This window comes from Oncorhynchus tshawytscha, linkage group LG26 (assembly GCF_018296145.1).
Source record: "Oncorhynchus tshawytscha isolate Ot180627B linkage group LG26, Otsh_v2.0, whole genome shotgun sequence".
In the NCBI taxonomy this organism is placed as follows: domain Eukaryota; kingdom Metazoa; phylum Chordata; class Actinopteri; order Salmoniformes; family Salmonidae; genus Oncorhynchus; species Oncorhynchus tshawytscha.
This window is the reverse complement of record NC_056454.1, coordinates 32,575,905-32,600,375: the sequence shown is the minus strand read 5'-3', so window position 1 is coordinate 32,600,375 and position 24,471 is coordinate 32,575,905.

The following is a 24,471-nucleotide window of genomic DNA, read 5'->3' as shown; positions in this document are numbered from 1 at the left end:
CTTCCTTGTGGCTCTGCCCGCTCCTCAGGATGTCCTTCCTCCCCTCTACAGACCCAGATCCTGCCCCAGCCCCAGTTCATGGTTGCTAGTTCCCAGTGAAGTTTTACCTCAGTCCCAGCACCAGAACCTGGTTTGCAGCCCTGGTCCCAGTACCAGCATGACTCCCGGTCTTAGGCACAACACCTGAAACAATCCTGGGCAGAGCACCAACCAGCCACAACTTCGACCTCAATACAACAATTGCCAGCCCAGACCCCACCCCTCCCCAAACATAAAGACACAGACACATTGTGTACTGACTGACTGACTGATGGACTGATTGTTTTTTTAATTGATTGCTTGTTTTTTGCTTTTGTTTGATGGGATTTGTATATCTATACAGTTGAAGTTGGAAATTTACATACACCTTAGCCAAATATATTTTAGCTAAGTTTTTCACAATTCCTGACATTTAATCCTAGTAAAAATTCCCAGTCTTAGATCAGTTAGGATCATCACTCCATTTTTAAAGAATGTGAAATGTCAGAATAATAGTTGAGAGAATGATTTATTTCAGCTTTTATTTATTTCATCACATTCCCGGTGGTTAACATACACTCAATTAGTATTTAACATACAAGTTAACATACACTCAATTAGTATTTGGTAGCATTGCGTTAAAATTGTTTAACTTGGGTCAAACGTTTTGGGTAGCCTTCCACAAGCTTCCCACAATAATTTGGGTGAATTTTGGCCCATTCCTCCTGACAGAGCTGGTGTAACTGAATCAGGTTTGTAGGCCTCCTTGCTCACAAACGCTTTTTCAGTTCTGCCCACACATTTTCTATAGGATTGAGGTGAGGGCTTTGTGGCCACTTCAATACCTTGCCTTTACCTTGCCTCTTAAGCCATTTTGCCACAACTTTGGAAGTATGCTTGAGATCCTTGTCCATTTGGAAGACTCATTTGCGACCCAGCTTTTAACTTCCTGACTGATGTCTTGAGATGTTGCTTCAATATATCCACATAATTTTCCATCCTCATGATGCAATCTATTTTGTGAAGTGCACCAGTCCCTCCTGCAGCAAAGCACACCCACAACATGATGCTGCCACCCCCGTGCTTCATGGTTGGGATTGTGTTCTTCGGCTTGCAAGCCTCCCCCTTTTTCCTCCAAACATAACGATTGTCATTATGGCCAAACAGTTCTATTTTTGTTTCATCAGAGGACATTTCTCCAAAAGTACAAACTTTGTCCCCATGTGCAGTTGCAAACCGTAGTCTGGCTTTTTTATGGTGGTTTTGGAGCAGTGGCTTCTTCCTTGCTGAGTGGCCTTTCAGGTCATGTCAATGTAGGACTCGTTTTACTGTGGATATAGGTATTTTTGTACCTGTTTCCTCCAGCATCTTCACAGGGTCCTTTGCTGTTGTTCTGGGATTGATTTGCACTTTTCGCACCAAAGTACATTCATCTCTAGAAGACAGAACGTGTCTCCTTCCTGAGCGGTATGATGGCTGCATGGTCCCATGGTGTTTATACCTGCTTACTATTGTTTGTACAGATGAACATGGTACCTTCAGGCATTAGGAAAATGCTCCCAAGGATGAACCAGATTTGTGGAGGTCTACAATTTTTTTCTGAGGTCTTGACTGATTTCTTTTGATTTTCCCATGATGTCAAGCAAAGAGGCACCGAGTTTGAAGGTAGGCCTTGAAATACATCCACAGGTACACCTCCAATTGACTCAAATTATGTCAGTTAGCCTATCATAAGCTTCTAAAGCCATGACATCATTTTCTGGAATTTTCCAAGCTGTTTAAAGGCACAGTCAACTTAGTGTTTGTAAACGTCTGACACACTGGAGTTGTGATACAGTGAATTATAAGTGAAATAATCTGTCTATTAACAATTACTTGGGTTATGCACAAAGTAGATATCCTAACAGACTTGCAAAACTATAGTTTGTAGACATGAAATTTGTAGAGTGGTTGAGAAACAAGTTTTAATGACTCCAGCCTAAGTGTATGTAAACTTCTGACTTCAACATACATATAACATTTATTTATTTAACTAGGCAAGTCAGTTAAAAACAAATTCTTACTTACAATGATGGCCTACCAAAAGGCAAAGGCCACCTGCAGGGACTGGGCTCTGGGATAGTTATATATTTTTTTTAATACAATATAAATATAGGACAAAACACACATCACGACAAGAGAGACAACACTACATAAAGAGAGACCATAGACAACAACATAGCAAGGCAGCAACACATGACAACACAGCATGGTAGCAACACAACATAGCAACAACATGGTAGCAACACAACATGGTAGCAGTACAAAACATGGTACAAACATTATTGGGCACAGACAACAGCACAAATTGCAAGACGTTAGAGACAACAATACATCACACAAAGCAGCCACAACTGTCTGTAAGTGTTGTCGTGTCTTTGCCTATGCCGGATTAAATTATATGACATGCTATTCTATAAATATGACATGCTATTCTATATTAATATTACCTGATTGAGCTAATCATGTAAATGTAATTAACTCAAGAGTCGGGCACCACAAAATAATATTTATAGAGCTGTTATCTTCCGAATAAACTCTTAAAGCCCTAGTAATATTTTACATGTAGTTATTATCTGAACCATTCTGACATAGGACCGTCGTCCTACATCCCCGGAACAGGAAGTTATGTTGTCGTCAAGGCTTTATATAGGAAAGGAGAAAAGGGGTGTGTTTCATAGTTTACAACCTCTGTCTTTTCACGTGGGCGGGCCACTGAGTGAGCAGCCCTATCTTATTATGAAAACCAGACATCTCACATTTTAGAAGCTAAAATCAAATTTCATCGCATCACAAATAATTTCATATTCAAACATTTAAATTGAACATTAATTCCATGTGAATCCGATAACTCTGATGTGTAGACTTTCCACTGTAGAGTTTATGTCATCTTATCATTGATGAGAATGTCTCAGATGACAACCGAACTGACATCATATTCATTAAGTACCACCGCATATGTTCAATTGTACGGATTACCAGAATATAGTTCATTTCCCCCCACCTACTGATGTTCCCAGAATCTCTATTTTAACCAAGGGTTTTCAAATGTAACCTTAGGAGTGTAGAGAGAGGAAAAAGGGGGAAGAGGTATTTATGACTATTATAAACCTACCCCCCAGGCCAACGCCATGACAGTGTCCATGATTGAGTCTTTGAATGAAGAGATTGAGATAAAACTGTCCAGTTTGAGTATTTGTTGCAGCTCGTTCCTGTTCCTAGCTGCAGTGAACTGAAAAGAGGAGCGACCCAGGGATGTGTGTGATTTGGGGACCTTTAACAGAATGTGACTGGCAGAACAGGTGTTGTATGTGGAGGATGAGGGCTGCAGTAGATATCTTAGATAGGGTAGGAGTGACGCCAAAGAAGGTTTTATAAATAAGCATCAACCAGTGGGTTTTGCGATGGGTATACAGAGCTGACCAGTTTACAGAGGAGTATAGAGTTCAGTGATGTGTCCTATAAGGAGCATTAGTGGCAGATCTGGATATCTATTTGGTTAGCCTATTTTGATTTGTTTGCAATTGTTTGTATTTTAACACATTGAACATTTTACCTGTAAGAATTGAGAAAATTCGAATAAAAGTACGTATAATGGTTAAAAATTAAGCCATGTCCTTTGGATCTCTTTTGCCCTGTAATCACAGCCAGTTTGCCTCTAGAATTGCAAGTGACATTAAACACCTTGTTTTAATTGATATGTTTTAATATACAAATGCCTAGCAGCCAAACTGCTTGCTCCAATCCTATCAAATTACAGTAAAATACTGTAAATAATTTTGTTGGTTTATTACTCACTTTTACAGTAATGTACAGACAGCTGGCATCAAGTTACCATTAATATCTCAGCACTATCTAGAGATTGTCAGTGATATCATAAGAGATCTTGTTGTAACAATTATTTGAAGACCCCTATTGGTATAATAGCCCTATTCATCATACCTTTTTTTAACTAGGCAAGTCAGTTAAGAACAAGTTCTTATTTTCAATGACAGCCTCAGAACAGTGGGTGAATTGCCTTATTCAGGGGCAGACCTATAGATTTTTACCTTGACAGCTTGGGGATTTGATCTTGCAACCTTTTGGTTACTAGTCCAACACTCTAACCACTAGGCTACCTGCTGCCCCTTTTTTGTGGCAAGCTCAGGCTATTTGATGCCTCTGGTGTGGGGTAGCTATTTGATGCCATTGTGATGTGTGGCTAGAGAAAGTTAATTGAGTGAAGTGTGGTTCCTATGTTTTATCAGATCACAATCCTTGTTGGTATTAGCCCCAAAGTGTATTTGGTATTGATGCTTGGTGTGGGGAGGCTGGGGCTAGTTGATACCATGTGTTCCTGAGGGTTGTGCAGGAGGGGGTTGAAACTCCCTGGAGGGGGTTTGGGGACGTGGGATGCGGGCCGATGGACACTGTGGGATACCATACATGAACTTTGACTTCTACTGCTTCCTGTTTGGCCCAGGCCCAGCACTGAAGAATGTGGGAGATAAAAAGTCAGGGCTGGGAGAGGGTTGGGAGAGACAGGGTCCTTCTGTACACAGTCCCAGGAAGTGCTGAAAAATGTGTGTGTGAGAGAAAAAGAGAGAGTTCTAAAATTTTAAAAAGGTTATTGAAATGTATGGAAGTCTGCAGATCTCTTTCATGGCACACAGCAAACTAGCCAGTGTTAACTAGTTTAGACTGTTCAATATAATATTTCTAGTGTTGATTCAAGAGGGAAATAACCAAAATAACCAAAACCACTCCCATCATTATCATATTTTCCAGCATGCTCTGTTGCAGGTAGATTTGTTGCATGTATAGTGAACATAATACATATTAACACAACATGGAAAGTCCCAAGTTTCATGAGCTGAAATAAAATATCCCAGAAATGTTCCATATGCACAAAAAGCTTATTTATCTCAAATGTTGTGCACAAATTTGTTTACATCCCTGTTAGTGAGCATTTCTCATTTGCCAAGATAATCCATAAACCTGACAGGTGTGGCACATCAAGGAACTGATTTCATAGGTGCACCTTGTGCTGGGGACAATAAAAGGCCACTATAAAATGTGCAGTTTTGTCACAATGCCACAGATGTCCAAGTTTTGAGGGAGTGTGCAATTGTAATGCTGACAGCAGGAATTGTCCATCACAACATTTTCAATTGACTGATTGTCCTATATGAATTGTAACTCAGTAAAATTATATTGCGTTTATATTTTTGTTCAGTTGATTAATTAATCATATGCTACTCAAATATAAATAACATACATTTTCTAAACTATTCCAATCTGTTACTTGGACTTATTGCACCCGCTTCTGAATTGGTTGTTCTAGCTGAGATGTTTAAGTTAATGTCATAGCATAGACTTCCCAACCCTGGCAGTCATTCTGAATGCAGGTTGCGGGTGAATAAAAATGCCAAATGTTTGATAGCTCCACTCTGGCTGGGTTCGAATCGGAATAACACATCTTTTGAAAGCCAGCATAATGTGACTTGCAGGCCTGATTTGGCCTGTAAACTATGAGTTTCAGACCATCGTATTATGGAAAAACTAGGCCCTTTACAGAAGGCCTTAGGAAATAGGAAATATGTAGTCTTAAAAATTACATTTTAAAGGTTGGAATTGAAGGAAACCAGATCAAAGTATGATGACCAAATTTGAAAAATGACAGTTGCTTCTACATTAATAAAGTAGCTCAATCCAAGATGGTGGTGCAGTAGGACGTGTGTATCTGTCTTTGTCTTATCCTGTGTCTTATCCCTTGTAAATAGCCAGTCTTTTTTCGCGTATATCTTAATCTCACTTCTATCTACGAACTAAATATTCTTTCCTGCAACCCACCTCACCCAATGTGATATGGATCTGCTATTTTCTTTCCGTATAACTGGAACTTCCATCAGGAGCTAGCCAGCTAACTTGCTACTAGTCTTTGTTAGCCATGGATAGCGGTCCTCGCCTTTTTCCCCTGGAATCAGCCAGCCTTAGCTCAGACAATCACCTGCCAGTCTGCACAGCGCAAAATCAACCCAGAGCATATCGGACTGCTTCTCTCTATCATATCACCGGATTCCTGCCACTCTGGATCATTACTCCTAGCTAGCTGCTAGCTATCTAGCTGCAAACGAGTGACTACTCTTAGCTAATGTCTCTGTCCTGATGCAAGCCCCAGCTAGCCTTGAGCTAGCCTCAAGCTAGGCCCATATACCAACTAATTCTAGGGCTACAATACCTCCTTTGCCAATTGGCCTGGACCCTTCATTGTCGACACGGAGCCCTGCCGATCCATCACGACTGGACTGCCAATGTGATCGCCCGATGTGGTCTCAACAGGATATTCTGTTAGGAAATCACAGCAGAACCATCTACTAGCCCCGGCCCGTTAGCTTTTTCTGAATGCTGTGTCCCCTGCTCGCCCAGCGCAGTAGTGAATACCGGACAGCACCCTGACTCACCTATTGCTACTCTTTTTACCCTATGATCACTCGGCTACACAGCGGATGCCCTCTGGACTGTTTCAATAATACAGTACCTCATTTTGTTTACCTGTCGGCAACATTCTCAAACTCAGGTCCTGTATGTATCTAACTGACCTGCCCTTTCATCGCCATTTACCCGTTGTTGTCTTAGCTCTCCTGATCAACACCTGTGTTTGCATTATGCCTCTCTCTTATGTCAATATGCCTTGTCTATTGCTGTCTTGGCAAGTTTTAATTGCTTAATTTCACTGTAGAGCCCTCAGTCACGCTGAAAATGCCTTTGATAGCTCTTTCGTCCCACACCACACAAATGCAGAGACCTCACCTACATTAATTGATGCCTCCAGAGACGAAACCTCTCTCACGTCATTGCAACGCATAGGTTTGCCTCCACTATACTCACATCCTACCAAACCGCTGTGTGTACATTATGCCTTGAATCTATTCTACCACTCCCAGAAATCTGCTCCTTTTATTCTCTGTCCCCAACGCGCTAGACGATCAGCTCTTATAGCCTTTAGCCGTACCCTAATCCTACTCCTCCTTTGTTCCTCTGGTGATGTAGAGGTTAACCAAGGCTCTGTAGCCCCCAGTTCCACTCCTATTCCCCAGGCGCTATAATTGTTGACTTCTGTAACTGTAAAAGCCTTGGTTTCATGCATGTTAACATCAGAAGCCCTCCCCCCTAAGTTTTTTTTCTCCCCACTGCTTTAGCACACTCTGCCAACCCTGATGTCCTAGCCGTGTCTGAATCCTGTCTCAGGAAGGCCACCAAAAATTATGAAATTTCCATCCCCAACTATAACATTTTCTGCAGAGATAGAACTGCCAAAGGGGGTGGAGTTGCAATCTACTGCAGAGATAGCCTGTAGAGTTCTGGCATGCTATCCAGGTCTGTGCCCAAATAGTTTGAGCTTCTACTTTTAAAAATCCACCTTTCCAGAAATAAGTCTCTCACTGTTGCAGCTCATTACAGACCCCCCTCAGACCCCAGCTATCGCCCTGGACACCATATATGAATGAATTGCCCCCCATATATCTTCAGAGTTTGTACTGTTAGGTTACCTAAACCGAGATATGCTGAAAACCCCGGCCGCCCTACAATTTAAGTGCTCTAAATGCCCTCAATCTCACCCAAATAATCATGGAACCTACCAGGTACATCCCCAAATCCATAAACCCGGGAACCCTCATAGATATCATCCTGACCAACCTGCCCTCTAAATACACCTCTGCTGTCTTGAACAAGGATCTCAGCGATCACTGCCTCATTGCCTGCGTCCGTTATGTGTCCGCGGTCAAATGACCACCCCTCATCACAGTCAAACATTCCCTAAAACACTTCAGCGAGCAGGCCTTTCTAATTGACCTGGCCCGGGTATCCTGGAAAGATATTGACCTCATTCGGTCAGGAGTGGATGCATGGTTATTCTTTCTAAGTGCGTTACACACCATCTTAAATAAGCATGTCCCATTCAACAATTGTAAAACCAGGAACAGATATAGCCCTTGGGTCACTTGACCAGCACAAAAACATCCTGTGGCGTACTGCATTAGCATCGAATAGCCCCCACGATATGCAACTGTTCAGGGAGGTTAGGAACCAATAAACACAGGCAGTTAGGAAAGCAAAGGCTAGCTTTTTCAAACAGAAATTTGCATCCTGTAGCACAAACTCCAAAAAGTTCTGGGACACTGTAAAGTCCCATCTAGAATCGGCTTCCGATTTCACAACAACGCATCCTTCACTCATGCTGCCAAACATACCCACGTAAAACGGACTATTCTTCCAATCCTTGACTTCGGTGATGTCATTTACAAAATAGCCTCCAACACTCTACTCAGCAAATTGGATGCAGTCTATCACAGTGCCATCCGTTTCGTCACCAAAGCCCCATATACTACCCACCACTGCGACCTGTATGCTCTCGTTGGCTGGCCCTAGCTACATTTTCATTACCAAACCCACTGGCTCCAGGTCATCTAAGCCTTTGCTAGGTAAAGCCCCGTCATATCTCAGCTCACTGGTCACCATAGCAGCACCCACCCGTAGCACGGGCTCTAAGCAGGTATATTTGACTGGTCACCCCCAAAGCCAATTCCACCTTTGGCCGCCTTTCCTTCCAGTTCTCTGCTGCCAATGACTGGAACGAATTGCAAAAATCACTGAAGCTGGAGACACATATCTCCCTCTCTAACTTTAAGCATCAGCTATCAGAGAGAGTTTACAGATCATTGCACCTGTACATAGCCATCTGTAAATAGCCCACCCAACTACCTCATACCCATATTGTTTTTTTGTTTTATTGCTCCTTTGCACACCAGTTTCTCTACTTGCACATTCATCTTCTGCACATCTATCACTCCAGTGTTTGTTAAATTGTCATTTTTTTCCCCACTATGGCCTATTAATTGCCTTACCTCCCAAATCTTACTTCATTTGCACTCACTGTATCTAGAATTTTCTATTGTGTTATTGACTGTGTAACTCTGTGTTGTTGTTTGTGTCGCACTGCTTTGCTTTATCTTGGCCAGGTCGCAGTTGTAAATGAGAACTTGTTCTCAACTGGCCTACCTGGTTAAATAAAGGTGAAATAGAAATAAAAAATACAGTTTAAAAAGTTACTGGTCGCCTTCCCCAACGTGACATCACCTTTAACGTTCATTTTAAAACACCAATGGTAACATGATATTCTCTTACCTAATTTAAATATGTACCGTTTAGTAAATATGTACCATTTAGTAAACACACAGAAGGTGTGTTCACTGTTCGGTAGCGATGCAGGGGGGCGTGGTTTCTACAGCCAGATAGCTAATCTACTGGTGCCATATGACTGTAGGGTGACAGCAAATATAAAGTACCAGTCAAAAGTTTGGACACACTTACTCATTCAAGGGTTTTTCATTTTTTTTTACTGTTTTTTTTACATTGTAGAATAATAGTAAAGACGTAAAAACTATGAAATAACACATTTGGAATCATGTAGTAAGCCAAAAAGGGTTTAACAAAATCAAAATATATTTTGATTTTAGATTCTTCAAAGTAGCCATCCTTTGTCTTGATGACAGCTTTGCAAACTCTTGGCATTCTCAACCAGCTACACCTGGAATGCTTTTCCAACAGTCTTGAAGGAGTTTCCACATATGCTGATCACTTGCTGGCTGCTTTTTCTTCACTCTGCAGTCCAACTCATCCCAAACCATCTTAATTGGGTTGAGGTTGGGTGATTGTGGAGGCCAGATCATCTGATGCATCACTCTCCTTCTTGTTTAAATAGCTCTTACACAGCCTGGAGGTGTGTTGGGTCGAAGTCCCACTCAGCGCAAACCAGATGGGATGGCGTGGCGTACCGCTGCAGAATGCTGTGGTAGCCATATTGGTTAAGTGTGCAATGAATTCTAAATAAATCTATGACAGTGTAACCAGCAAAGCACCCCCACATCATCACACCTCCTCTTCAATGCGTCACGGTGGGAACCACACATGCAAAGATAATCCATTCACCTACTCTGCGTCTCACAAAGACACTTTTTTGTAACACTTTTTTGGTTACTACATGATTCCATATGTGTTGTTTCATAGTTTATGTCTTCACTATTATTCTACAATGTAGAAAATAGTACAAATAAAGAAAAACCCTTGAATGAGTAAGTGTGTCCAATCTTGGTACTGTAATTAAAAGTTTACCCTATTCATCTATGACAAAGATACTTATATATTTCCCCTTTCATCTATGTCTGGTGCTAGCAAGTTACTCACTAGCTAGTTCTTTGCATTCACAAGAGGCATGCCAAATGGGATATATATATATATATATATATATACACAGTTGACGTCTGACATTTACATACACTTCGGTTGGAGTCATTAAAACTCGTTTTTCAATCACTCCACTAATTTCTTGTTAACAAACTATAGTTTTGGCAAGTCGGTTCGGACATCTACTTTGTGCATGACAAGTAATTTTTGCAACAATTGTTTACAGACAGATTATTTCACTTATAATTCACTGTATCACAATTCCAGTAAGTCAGAAGTTTTCATACACTAAGTTGAATGTGCCCTTAAACAGCTTGGAAAATTCCAGAAAATTATGTCATGGCTTTCGAAGCTTCTGATAGGCTAATTGACATCATTTGAGTCAATTGGAGGTGTACAGGTGGATGTATTTCAAGGCCTACCTTCAAACTCAGTGCCTCTTTGCTTGACATCATGGGAAAATCAAAAGAAATCAGCCAAGAAATTGTAGACCTCCACAAGTCTGGGTCATCCTTGGGAGCAATTTCCAACTTTTTAAACCTTTTGTTTCACTTTTATTTAACCAGGTAGGCTAGTTGAGAAGAAGTTCTCATTTACAACTGCGACCTGGCCAAGATAAAGTAAAGCAGCGCAACACATACAACAACACAGAGTTACACATGGAATAAACAAACATACAGTCAATAATACAATAGGTAAAGTCTATATACAGTGTGTGCAAATGAGGTAGGATAAGGGAGGTAAGGCAATAAATAGGCAATGGTGGCGAAGTAATTACAATATAGCAATTAAACACTAGAATGGTAGATGTGCAGAAGATAAATGTGCAAGTAGAGATACTGGGGTGCAAAGGAATAAGATAAATAAATAAATACAGTATGGGGATGAGGTAGTTGGATGGGCTATTTACAGATGGGCTATGTACAGGTGCAGTGATCTGTGAGCTGTTCTGACAGTTGGTGCTTAAAGCTAGTGAGGGAGATATGAGTCTCCAGCTTCAGTGGTTTAATATGCATAATGTGGTTTTTCAGTACATAGTGCCTTTTGCTCCCTCTCCCGTGCATGCCTTTAATCCACTCATCAAGCAATCCCGCAAACATCCCCTAGGCCTAATACTACACACAACACATCCTCACATAACCCATTCTCCACTCTATCCTCCATAACACATCTCTATACATATGCCATGTTATTCAAGTCCCTTGAGAAGTTTCTACAAGAACACCTGTAAAATGCTGTACTGATCTTAAAGTCAAGTACGTTCTCTATAACCTCTAAATTCTTACAAAGTCTTTCTGCTGTGATAGCCAATCAGATGATCACAGGAAGTGATCCAGACCATTCCATAGGAATTAGGGAAAGTGTTTTTTCTTTTCTTTCTGAATCATCTAAATGTCTGAGACAATGACAGATGACTGCAAACATGTCTACTGAAGGAAGGTGACAACTTTTACACATCCTGTCACCTCAGTGGATTTTGTCACTTTCACAACAGACTCTGGTCTAATGATACTTACCTTTCTCAATATCATCACCTTCTCTTCACAGGAAGGTGTCAGTGATTCCTGCTGATCACGCCAATGCTTTGACATGGTTTGACATTAGCTGTGGTTGTCATAAACTGTGTGTGCGGTGTGATAGCTGTGTGTGCAGTGAGATTACGGGGTGAAATCTAGTCAGAGGTGGTAATGAATGTACCAGTGAAGTTATTTATACTGTAATGTGCAGAGACGCTCTCATTCAGTCACTTACCACATTCGGAGACAGAGCCATCAGTAGCGCGCATGCACGAACGCACCCTCGAGCATACACGCACAAGCACACACACACATACACACGCACACAGCCTATACAGTAATTTACCACACTCTGAGGTAGAATCCTTCTGACACAGAGGAGAACAGCATGCAGCATGTCTCCATGAATGGATTCCTATGCCGGAGATTGTTAGTTTGTTAATTACAAAGGAATGAATGAAAAGTGAGGGAAGGTCTCTGATTATTGGACACTGCTTTCTCTAGCAACGTGGGGGGTTATACTTAAAGTTGAAGTCAGAAGTTTACATATACCTTAGACAAATATATTTAAACTCAGTTTTTCACAGTTCTTGACATTAAATCCTAGTAAATATTCCCTGTTTTAGGTCAGTTGGGATCACAAATTTATTTTAAGAATGTGAAATGTCAGAATAATAGTAGAGAGAATGATTTATATCAGCTTTTATGTCTTTCAACACATTCCCAGTGGGTCAGAAGTCTACAAACACTAAATTAGTATTTGGTAGCATTGCCTTAATTTTTTTTTCACTTGGGTCAAGCATTTCAGGTAGCCTTCCACAAGCTTCCCACAATAAATTGGGTGAATTTTGTCCCATTCCTCCTGACAGAGCTGGTGTAACTGAGTCAAGTTTGTAGGCCTCCTTGCTCACACATGCTTTTTCAGTTCTACCCACACATTTTCTATAGGATTGAGGTCAGAGCTTTGTGATGGCCACTCCAATACCTTGACTTTGTTGTCCTTAAGCCATTTTGCCACAACTTTGGAAGTATGCTTGGAGTCATTGTTCATTTGGAAGACCCATTTGCGACCAAGCTTTAACTTCCTGACTCATGTTTTCAGATGTTGCTTCAATATATCCACATAATTTTCCATCCTCATGAAGCCATATATTTTGTGAAGTGCACCAGTCCCTCCTGCAGCAAAGCACCTCCACAACATGATGTTGCCACCCCGTGCTTCACGGTTGGGATGGTGTTCTTCGGCTTGCACGCCTCCCCCTTTTCCCACCAAACATAACGATGGTCGTTATGGCCAAACATTTCTATTTTTGTTTCATCAGACCAGAGGACATTTCTCCAAAAAGTACCATCTTTGTCCCCATGTGCAGTTGCCAACCGTCATCTGGCTTTTTTTATGCCGATTTTGGAACAGTGGCTTCTTCCTTGCTGAGCGGCCTTTCAGGTTATGTCGATATAGGATTCGTTTTACTGTGGATATAGATACTTTTGTACCTGTTTCCTCCAGCATCTTCACAGGGGCCTTTGCTGTTGTTCTGGGATTAATTTGCACTTTTCACACTAAAATACGCTCATCTATAGGAGACAAAACGCGTCTCCTTCCTGAGCAGTATGACGGCTGCGTGGTCCCATGGTGTTTATACATGTGTACAGATGAACGTGGTACCTTCAGGTATTTGGAAAATGCTCCCAAGGATGAACCAGCCTTGTGGAGGTCTACATTTTTTTCTGAGGTCTTGGCTCATTTCTTTTGATTTCCCCATGATGTCAAGCAAAGTGGCACTGAGTTTGAAGGTAGTCCTTGAAATACATCCACAGGTACACCTCCAATTGACTCAAATGATGTCAATTAGCCTATCAGAAGCTTCTAAAGCCATGACATCATTTTCTGGAATTGTGAAAGCTGTTTAAAGGCACAGTCAACTTAATGTATGTAAACTTCTGACCCACTGGAATAATGATACAGTGAATTATAAGTGAAATAATCTGTCTGTAAACAATTGTTGTAAAAATTACTTATGTTATGCACAAAGTAGATGTCCTAACCTACTTGCCAAAACTATAGTTTGTTAACAAGACATTAGTGGAGTGATTGAAAAACGAGTTTTAATGACCTCCAACCTAAGAGTTTGTAAACTTCCGACTTCAACTATATATATATATATATATATATACATACAACTGTATGTGTCGTCCCTAACTACATACACATAAAAAAAGTACATATTTTCTGAAAGTGTAGTTTTCAGTTTTCCCCTACCACTCAAACCACTCCCAGACTGTCCTAGCAAAATTCATGTTTGAGAAATATTTTTTTGATAAACAGCTATATTGCCCATTTGAATGGAAATCTATTACAGTAGGGTAGTTAACTGTTACCCCAAAATTATTTGATATTGATATAAAATGACTGCATTGGGCCTTTAATGTTATCCATTTGAAGAGAAAAAGTGGTACAAAAAAATGATGGGAAAGGGGTTTCTCCCTTATCGTCTCTCTCTCCCCCTCTTTACATTTAAGTAATTTAGCAGAAGCTCTTATTCAGAGAATCTTACATGATCAATTAAGGTTAAGTTCCTTGCTCAAGGGCATAATGACAGATTTATCACCATCGACCTTTCGGTTACTGGCCCAATGATGTTAACTCCTAGTCTCTCTCGCTCTCTTGTTCTCTCTCATAACATCAGCTTCTGTTCTGTTGAATGTCTCTCTACTGACTGGCTATCAGACTTATCAGATGTTCCTGCCTGGTTTTATTTCACGGGCAAATCTCCCTGTCACAGCGATTTACTGACGGAAGCAGCAGGTCCTGGCTCTCTACTCCTGTGTCTGTTTGTTTCCCTACCGGCCTGACCTTACAGAAGGAATTTCTGGAATTTGGGGGTGAGAGTTAGAATGGACAGAGGTGAGGTCTTTTAAATGGCCAGAGGTATCTAGGAGTACCGGCTTACTTCACCTTAAAGATAGCACTGCTTGTTTTAGTATAAATGTGGCGTATAATCTAGATTTGATGAAAAGCAGATCAAAGCAGAGAACATTCTTTGTATGGTCCGAGAGAACTGGAATCTAACACAATAATCTAACTCAAAGGTCACATGTTATCCACTCCACATCAACCTCAAGAGAGCTTTTTGCAAGTATGCAACAATCTAAGAACAATAAATACACCTACTATTTATGCCTGATTTCAATTTAAATTGACCGTGTTGAAATGGAATCGACTGTTACTATTCTATTCCCTATCATGCTGTCCACTAGCACACAATGCTAAACTGCATATGCCTGTCTAAACCAGACGTAATTGTAACGTCCGTCGTTAAAAGATGACCAAGGTGCAGCGTGGTAGGCGTACATTTTCTTTTCATTTTAAATAGTCCACCAAAAACAATAAACAACTCAACGAACGTAAAGCTAGGAGTGCAACACATGCAGCACACAAAGACAAGATCCCACAACAGAAGGTGGGAAAAAGGGCTGCCTAAGTATGATCCCCAATCTGAGACAATGATAGACAGCTGCCTCTGATTGGGAACCATACTCGGACAACAAAGAAATATAAACATCGATGTCCCACCCTAGTCACACCCAGACCTACCAAATAGAGAATTTAAAGGATCTTTAAGGTCAGGGCGTGACAGTAATGTATCTCATATAACTAATATGTCAGGCTAGGTGACATTCAATATAACAACAATGGTTAAATGTCACTATTTTGAAATATTCTAATGAGATGGTCTCAATAGCTCTATGTGAATGAAACACTGGAAGGGTCTCTTCAAAGATAATGTTTCATTGACGGTCCACATGTCAACTGTTTGAGCTGTGAAAGGGTTTTGACTAGGTGGTATACAGCTATGACCAGAAGTGACGTTTTTTGTAGTAGGTTAGGAGAATTATGCAGCAGATTAGGAAAATTAAAGTAGCAGGTTAGGCGAGTTAAGTTAAGGTAAAATGCTAAAATGCTTTCATAACCTGCTACAAAAAGTAATTTCCGGTCATAGCTGTACTCCATCTAATCACAACCCTCTTAGAGCTGTTAGAGCCCAGGGAGTACCAGGTAGTGGGTGTTGTTTATTCAGCCCTGAATATGAGGCTGTCAGATGTAAGGCCCCACTGGAGGCTCTCTCCTCTGGGTCTGGGCTGGCCTAATGACCCGTAGAACACGGAGTATGTGTTTGTGTGAAAATGTGTGCGTGTGTGCGTGTGTGGGTGCGTGCCTGAGCTGCTGACATCTCAGGAATCCTCCATGGGGAGCTCAAAGGATAGGGAAGAAAGTTAGGCACTGGGGACAGACACTACCATTTGGTTTGCATTTCCTCATTTTGTAAAAGCTACAGGTTCTCATTGTCCTCCTCCTCCAGGTGCTGTCCAGTGTTGAGAGAAGACTGTTTGATCAAACGTCTTCCTGTGAGAGAATAAGAAACTGTAAGGTAATTCTTGAAAGTTACATTTGAACAACATTTCAGGTGGTGAAATACTGTATGTTTAACTCTGAAACTATAGAGTGATGCGGCATGCTGAGGCTTAGGTTCTCTTTCTGGTTCAGTAAAGGTACTGCATCTACCAGTCATGATAAAATGTAAATGTTCAGTAAGTAATCCTGGAATTCACAAATTCCTGTTTCAACATAACTATGAAACTACAGTGGCACTGTGAACTGGAATGAATACATGAAAAAATATACAAATAAATAAAAACACTAGGCCAAGGGTTTAGAGCATGAATATTTTCAGTTGCGTAATTGCTTAGGGGAAGGGGATTGGAGGGAAAGAAAGAAAGAAAGAAAGAAAGAAAGAAAGAAAGAAAGAAAGAAAGAAAGAAAGAAAGAAAGAAAGAAAAAGGAGGTTGAAAAGACTGAGGGAGGCAGAGGATGGGTTTGAATCTGTTGAAGCTAGCAATAACAAGGGAGAGGGTATGTCGAAGACTATTAGTGTCAAGTTCAAACAGAGTGAGCCGGACGCCAGTTCGAGTTCTGGTGGTGAAATGAAGGGGTAGAAGGTGATGTGAGGAGCTTGGAGCCTTGCATTGATGGATATCGTTATGAAAAAGATATGTTTGGTCCAGTAGGAGTGACATTTTTTTGGAGAAAGTGGATCCTCCAGTTGAGTTATATTCGGTTAACATATGGAATTGTTTTAAGATGCTCATACCAAGGATCATTTAGCTATTTGATTTGTAAATTTAGGACCCCTTAAGGTATAAAATATATATATATATATATATATATATATATATATATATATATATATATATTATATGATGAAACATTGAATTTCGCCTTAAAGCCAATTGATGGAGGGAATATGGGCATGCAGAGGCCAAATAGAGCTCCATACTGCATGGCCATGCGCCTCCCACATTTTGTAAAAATGCGGAGGGCTCTGTATAGCTCTGTGTAGCTCCCCATTGACATGATTGGTTGATGGTAGGTGGGTGTGGGAGATCCTATATAAACACAAACTCACTTCCTTGACAACTTCCTTCACAACAACTCTAATCAACAGCTCTGCGCTGCTCTGCGAAGCGCAAGCAGTATGAATGCCCTGACTTCTGCAGGGGCCGTATCACCTTATATACAGAAGTCTGATTGACCATACAGTGCCTTTCACTGCTATTAGCCCATAGAAACACATTGAATAACATCTTCATACATGTACAAAGAGGTAATCCCCACAAAAATCTAAAGGAAGTTTGTTCTGAAGTGTCTGTCCTATATTTGAAAGATATAAGAAAGATCAGTGTCACCAGCAAAGCACCCCCACACCATCACACCTCCTCCTCCATGCTTCACGGTGGGAACCACACATGCGGAGATCATCCGTTCACGTCCTCTGCAACTGACAAAGACACAGCGGTTGGAACCAAAAATCTCAAATTTGGAGTCATTAGACAAAATAACCAATTTCCACTGGTCTAATGTCCATTGCTCGTGTTTTTTGACCCAAGCAAGTCTCTTCTTGTTATTGGTGTCCTTTAGTAGTGGTTTCTTTGCAGCAATTTTACCATGAAGTCCTGATTTACGTAGTCTCCTCTGAACAGTTGATGTTGATGTGTCTGTTACTTGAACTCTGGGAAGCATTTATTTGGGCTGCAATTTCTGAGGCTGGTAACTCTAATGAACTTATCCTCTGCAGCAGAGGTAACTCTGGGTCTTCCTTTCCTGTTGCGGTCCTCATGAGAGCCAGTTTCATCATAACGCTTGATGGTTCTTGCCACAGCAAAGTTCTTGAAATGTTCCGGATTGACTGACCTTCATGTCTTAAAGTAATGATGGACTGTCATTTCTCTGCTTATTTGATCTCTTCTTGCCATAATATGTACTTGTTCGATTGTATATTGTATATGTATACCACTCCTAACTTGTCACAACACAACTGATTGGCTCAAAAGCATTAAGAAATTAAGAAACTAAGAAATTCCACAAATGGTCTTTTAACAAGGCACACCTGTTAATTGAAATGCATTCCAGGTGACTACCTCATGAAGTTGTTTGAGAGAATGCCAAGAGTGTGCAAAGCTATCATCGAGTCAAAAGAATCTCAAATATATACTGTATATTTTTTTGATTTGTTTAACAATTTTTTGGTTACTACATGATTCCATATGTGTTATTTCATAGTTTTGATGTCTTCACTATTATTCTACAATGTAGAAAATAGTGAAAAATAAAGAAAAACCCTTGAATATGTAGGTGTGTCCAAACTTTTGACTGGTACTGTATGTATTTGTGCAAGACTTACCTTTCCATAGCGGGGTCATATTAGTGTGTAGCCCAAACTGTTCGGACGCGACAGACAGAAGTTGTCAGATTGGCTGTACCAACTTCAGACAAATTCTGTGACGCTTGTGGGGGTCGTAGAGCACAAAGGAGAACACCATTGTAATCGTGAGAGTCTCATAATAATAGTATGTAGGCCGAACCTTTCGGACGCTACAGACGTTTTCGCCAGAAGACCGATTTTTGGGCTTTCTCATGTTCTGACAAACATCGCTCTAATTCCGCCACCTTTAATCGCAGACATGGTAGGGTGACATCGGTGGATGCCGTGGATATCTGGAGCTTCAACTGATGGATTTTCATGGGATTTTTTTCATAATGCTCTAGGGGGTTTAGTGTGACAACTCGTCACATTACCCCGGAGTGGGAAATGAGAAGTACTGTGTTACAGACACACACCCTTTATGAGATTCACATAAGTGTGCATCGTTTTATCTTTGTAAGAGGCCAGCATTTCCCAAACTCTGTCCTCGGGACCCCAAGGAGTGCTCGGGACCCCAAGGTTTTTGCCCTAATACTACACAGCTGATCCAAATGATCAAAGCTTGATGATTAGTTTATTATTTGAATCAGCTGTGTAGTGCAAGGGCAAAAACCAAAACGTGCACCCCTTGGGGTCCCAAGGACCGAGTTTGGGAAACCCCGTCATATGCCTGTATACAATGTCTGAGCCATGTTTACATGTTGATTTCACACGCATATTGCACTTTATTTTAGTGTTGTTGATAATCCAACCTGGATTTAGAGGTAGTAGTAACATAGTACATTTAAATCCGGGACACTCCAATTAGTATGATACACTACGTTCCGTATGGTATGTATTCATTTGTTGATGTCCATCATTAATTGCGTATTATATGTTACGAATTACAATTCGTATGATATGTTATGAATTACAATTTCTACAATATTTTTACGAATTTGCAAAATGTATGATATGTTACGGATTCCAATCTGTTGCGGCTAACGTTAACTAGGTGAATATTTGGCTAATGTTACCTAGGCTATGGGTTAGGGTTAGGGGTTAGGGCAGGGATTCCAAAACCTTTTTGGCCCAAAACCCCATTTTGATATCTGAAAAATCTTGCAAACACAACCATGTGTAAAAAATTATGCAATGTTTTTATTTTTTATTTGAGGCTACGGCAGTCAATTGGAAAAAATTCTAGCGGTATTTCTGATTGTCTTCTCAACTCACCATCACAATCACATACTTTTAATGTGGGGCTATGACAGTCAATTGCAAATGAGTCTGACATAATGTATCTTATCTCACCACCACAAAAGAGATGGGTGTGCTTGATGCATGTCACGTCGGAGCTTCTCAAAGTTCGCACCTCATCTGTGCCATCACTGCTAGCCTGGATCGATATTTGGTTTTAATGCAGATGAGAGCACTGAATCCAGCTTCACACAGATATGAGCTGGAAAAGGGTACCATAAGTTTCATGGTGCTGTCAAGACAACTGGGAAAAATATGAGGTCAAATCATGACCTCAGTGATCTTCAGGTCGGAAAATCTGAGATTTAGAAAGGGTTGGAATCCTAAATTGGATGACCGTTCAAAAGGATTTTTCAGGGCTGTTTTGTTCCAAGTTTCCAGTTGTCTTGATCGTACTGGAGTCAGAAGTTAGCGATTTCCCAGTTCCCAGTTTCGAGTTCCCAGTTGTTTTGAACATGGCATTAATGCTCAGAGGCAGACTGCAGGGTATGCCCTTTGAGTCAAGAAACAAAACACCTCCGTAGTGACTAGTGAAAGCATTCGATCACATGACAGCTAGATCAGCTGTTCGATTTCACTTAACGGCATTTCAACTGAGCCAGGATCACAGTCAAATTGATTGGGAAGTAGGTCCCAAAGTGCTCTTCTGAGTGTTTGAGGTGAGCAGTCATTACTTGTGTGGGGACACTTACTGATGATGTTTTCAGTTAGAAACATTCCCGGCTGAGGGAAGGGGGTATGGTTTGCTTTTGAAAGACTCTCTCTCCAATGAGAATTCTTTCCTCTGAATCCACTGATTCAGTCACTCATCTGTAGAATGTTTTGTATTTCCCCTGGATACTTGCGTTCAGTTCGTTCAGTTTTCCAAATATTTCTGTTACATAGGCAAGGAGACAAATGTTCTTTTCATTACACAGAAAGTCAACCAAGTCCTTACAACACTCCTCTCTCAACAAGTCTCAGTGTGAAATAGAACATTGTCATGCTCTGATCCCATATCTCCACATAGTTTTGCGAGCAGGCGTGCGCGCAGTGGATGTGGTTTGATGTAGTTTACAGTCGAAGTTACCTGCTGCAGTACATCTCCAAGTTCTGTGCACAGCTCTTTTGCCACCACTTGCTTTCGGGGAATCATACAATGCAATGAGTCACAATTGCAGAGGGAGACACATTCATAACTAGAGTGCAGAGGCCTGCCCCGCCGTTCTGACATACATGGAGCCCCATCTGTGTAAAAGCCCCCCATTCGATCCAATGGAATCACTTTTTCATCAAAATAGCCACGCAGCACACTGATCTTCCCCTGTGCCCTTTCATGCTCGGGAATCGTGAGACGGAAAACAATATTTCCTCACGAATAGCATCCCGACATGTATAGCAAACACACAACCTTTGGGTTGCTAGACATTCACGTCATATAGTTACCATCCACCCCAACTAACCACCCTACTTTAGTTTTTGCCTTAATTAACCTTCTGTCTAATGTAACCATACCAAATGTAAACATATCATACTAATTGTAGTTTATTTTTATTTTTTAAATTTAACCTTTATATAACTAAAGTCAGTTAGGAACAAATTCTTATTTACAATGACAGCCTACCAAAAGGCAAAAGGCCTCCTGTGGGGACGGGGGCTGGGATTAAAAATACAAATAAATGTAGTAAAAATATGGGACAAAACACACATCACGACAAGAGAGACACCACAACACTACATAAAGAGAGACCTAAGACGACAACATAGCATGGCAGCAGCACAACATGGTCACAGCACAAAACAGGGTATAAACATTGTTGGGCACAGACAACAGCACAAAGGGCGAGAAGGTAGAGACAACAATACATCACGCAAATAAACCACAACTGTCAGTAAGAGTGTCCATGATTTACTTTGTTTTACTACGTCTAGTTTCTGAGACCAGGCTGGTTGATGAATAATGTGTGTTTTCATTTAAGTAAATACACCGTGTTGTTATTCCTGATGGTGCTCTCATCAGGCATTATATGACTCATGATCATACATAGAATCAGGATACCAACACTTTGTACAGAATTTTCTTAAATAAACAAAAATTAACTACAGTAACTGTTGGCATTTAATTTTTCGCTTTTCCCTGAAACCGAACCGAATCGTGAGCCCAAAATCGCAATATGCACAGAACTGTGGGTTTGTTGAACCATTACACCATTAGTAGCAATACATCCACAGTGGCACATGTTTTACAGTAAACTACAGTAGCTAAACATCAACAGTGACACATGTTTTACAGTAAACTACAGTAGCTAGACATCAACAGTGACACATGTTTTACAGTAAACTACAGTAGCTAAACATCAACAGTGACACATGTTTTACAGTAAACTACAGTAGCTAAACATCAACAGTGACACATGTTTTACAGTAAACTACAGTAGCTAGACATCAACAGTGACACATGTTTTACAGTAAACTACAGTAGCTGCACATCCACAGTGGCATGTTTAACACTAGGTCTTAATCCTACCCTAATCCTAATCTTTGGGCTTCGTCCAAAATGGTACCCTATTCTGTATATAGTGCACTACTTCTGACCAGGGCCCATAGGGAATTGGATGCCATTTGGGATGTAACCTATAAGGGAAGGCAGCTGTTCTCTTCTATTCAAATGTATATTTTTGAGAACGTTTACCAAGAATGTATCTAAGGCTCAGTTCGCTCAGTTCTTGGGAAGTAATTTGTGACCAAGACCTGTGAAATCAGCAGGATACATGGGTTTAGTTAGAATAATGTTGGTACTGTAAGGTCTGTATCCTTACTCTGTAGCTGTACACAGTGGTTCTACTGTCTGAAAGTCATTGGTTGGCTGTCTAACTACATGTGCAGCACAAATTACACCCTATTCCCTATTTAGTGCACTACTTTTGACCAGGGTCTATAGGACTCTAGTCAAAAGTAATGCACTATATAGGGAATAGGGTGCCATTTGGGACAGATCCTATACATCGCAAAGAAAAATACCAGTTAAATCAAAGCACCCAATAGAATCGACAAACTACGCAAATGACTTAACACCAGCAGGATGAGGGAAGTTACTGTAGTTATGAGAGTTAAAAGGACCACTGACCTGTCACCCCGCACACTGACTCGCTACCGGTACCCCCTGTATATAGCTTTGTTATTGTTATTTTATTATGTTACTTTTTAAAATGTACTTTATTTCGTAAATATTTTCTTAAAATGTCATTGTTGGTTAAAGGCTCGTAAGTAAGCATGCCCATGTGACAAATAAAATTTGATTTGATTTGATAATGTGTGTAATACAGTATGTTTATTCTGTGGACAAGAGACAGCAGTGTGCTGTGTTCAGATATCGGTAGGCAAAGGGGCGGGGGGGTCACTTTTGGCCCTCCTGGTTAACAACAGCCAGCTGTTGGCCCAGTGTGTGAGTGAGTGTGTGTCTGCTCAATTCTGCCTAGCTCGCAGGCTTGCTGTGGGCCACAGCGGTTGGCAGCAGCGTCCGTATGTTCCTCCTCCTCTCTCTCTCTTACACACACACACGTCCTCCGGCCCTCATTATGCCAGCTTTTACTGACCGCTGGGGCTGTGTAGTCGTGTGTTGTATTGGTAGCTTTCACTGCTCGCCCTGCAGGCCTCATTTGTTTGTGTTATCCCCCTATTAGAGAGAGAGAGAGGGGAGGATGAGAGAGATAGAAAGACTTCCTTCTCTCTGTGAATGGCAGAGAGGGGAGGGAAGGAGTGAACAACCCTTTGTAAAGTAAACATACTGATAGGAGCCTTCACACTGAAATTGAATTTAGCACACTGGAATATCTCGATTTGACATTCCAGATTCCTGTAAATGTAAAAAATGATCTGAAATACCTTGTTATGTCAAGGCTTAAGTGTTGTAAGAAGAGATGAATGAAAGATTTTCTGACAGCTGGGGAGCCAGTAGTTTGAAATGTAAAGAGACTATATTATATACACTGAGGAAATAAACACTAAGTGTACAAAACATTAGGAACACCTTCCTAATAGTGAGGTGCAGCCCCTTTTGCCTGCAGAATAGCCTAAGTCGTCTGGGCGTGGACTTCACAAGGTGTGGAAAGCATTCCATTTTGCACACATTGTATATAGACTCCCCCCTTTGTTTTCTACTGTGTTATTGACTTGTTAATTGTTTATTCCATGTGTAACTCTGTGTTGTCTGCTCACACTGCTATGCTTTATCTTGGCCAGGTCGCAGTTGCAAATGAGAACTTGTTCTCAACTGGCCTACCTGGTTAAATAAAGGTGAAATAAAAAAATAAAATAAAAAAATAATGCTTCCCACAGTTGTGTCAAGTTGGCTGGATGTCCTTTGGGAGGGGGACTGTTCATGATACACATGGGAAACTGTTGAGCATGAAAAACCCAGCAGCGTTGCAGCTCTTGACACACTCAAACCGATGCTCATGGCACCTACTGTCATAACCCATTCAAAGGCACTTAAATATTTTACCCTGCCCATTCACCCTCTGAATGGCACACACAATCCATGTCTCAATTTTCTCAAGGCATAAAAAATCCTTCTTTGACTTGTCTCCTCCCCTTCATGTAATCTGATTGAAGTGGATTTAACAAGTGACATCAATAAGGGATCATAGCATTCACCTGGGTTTACCTGGACAGTCTATGTAATGGAAAGA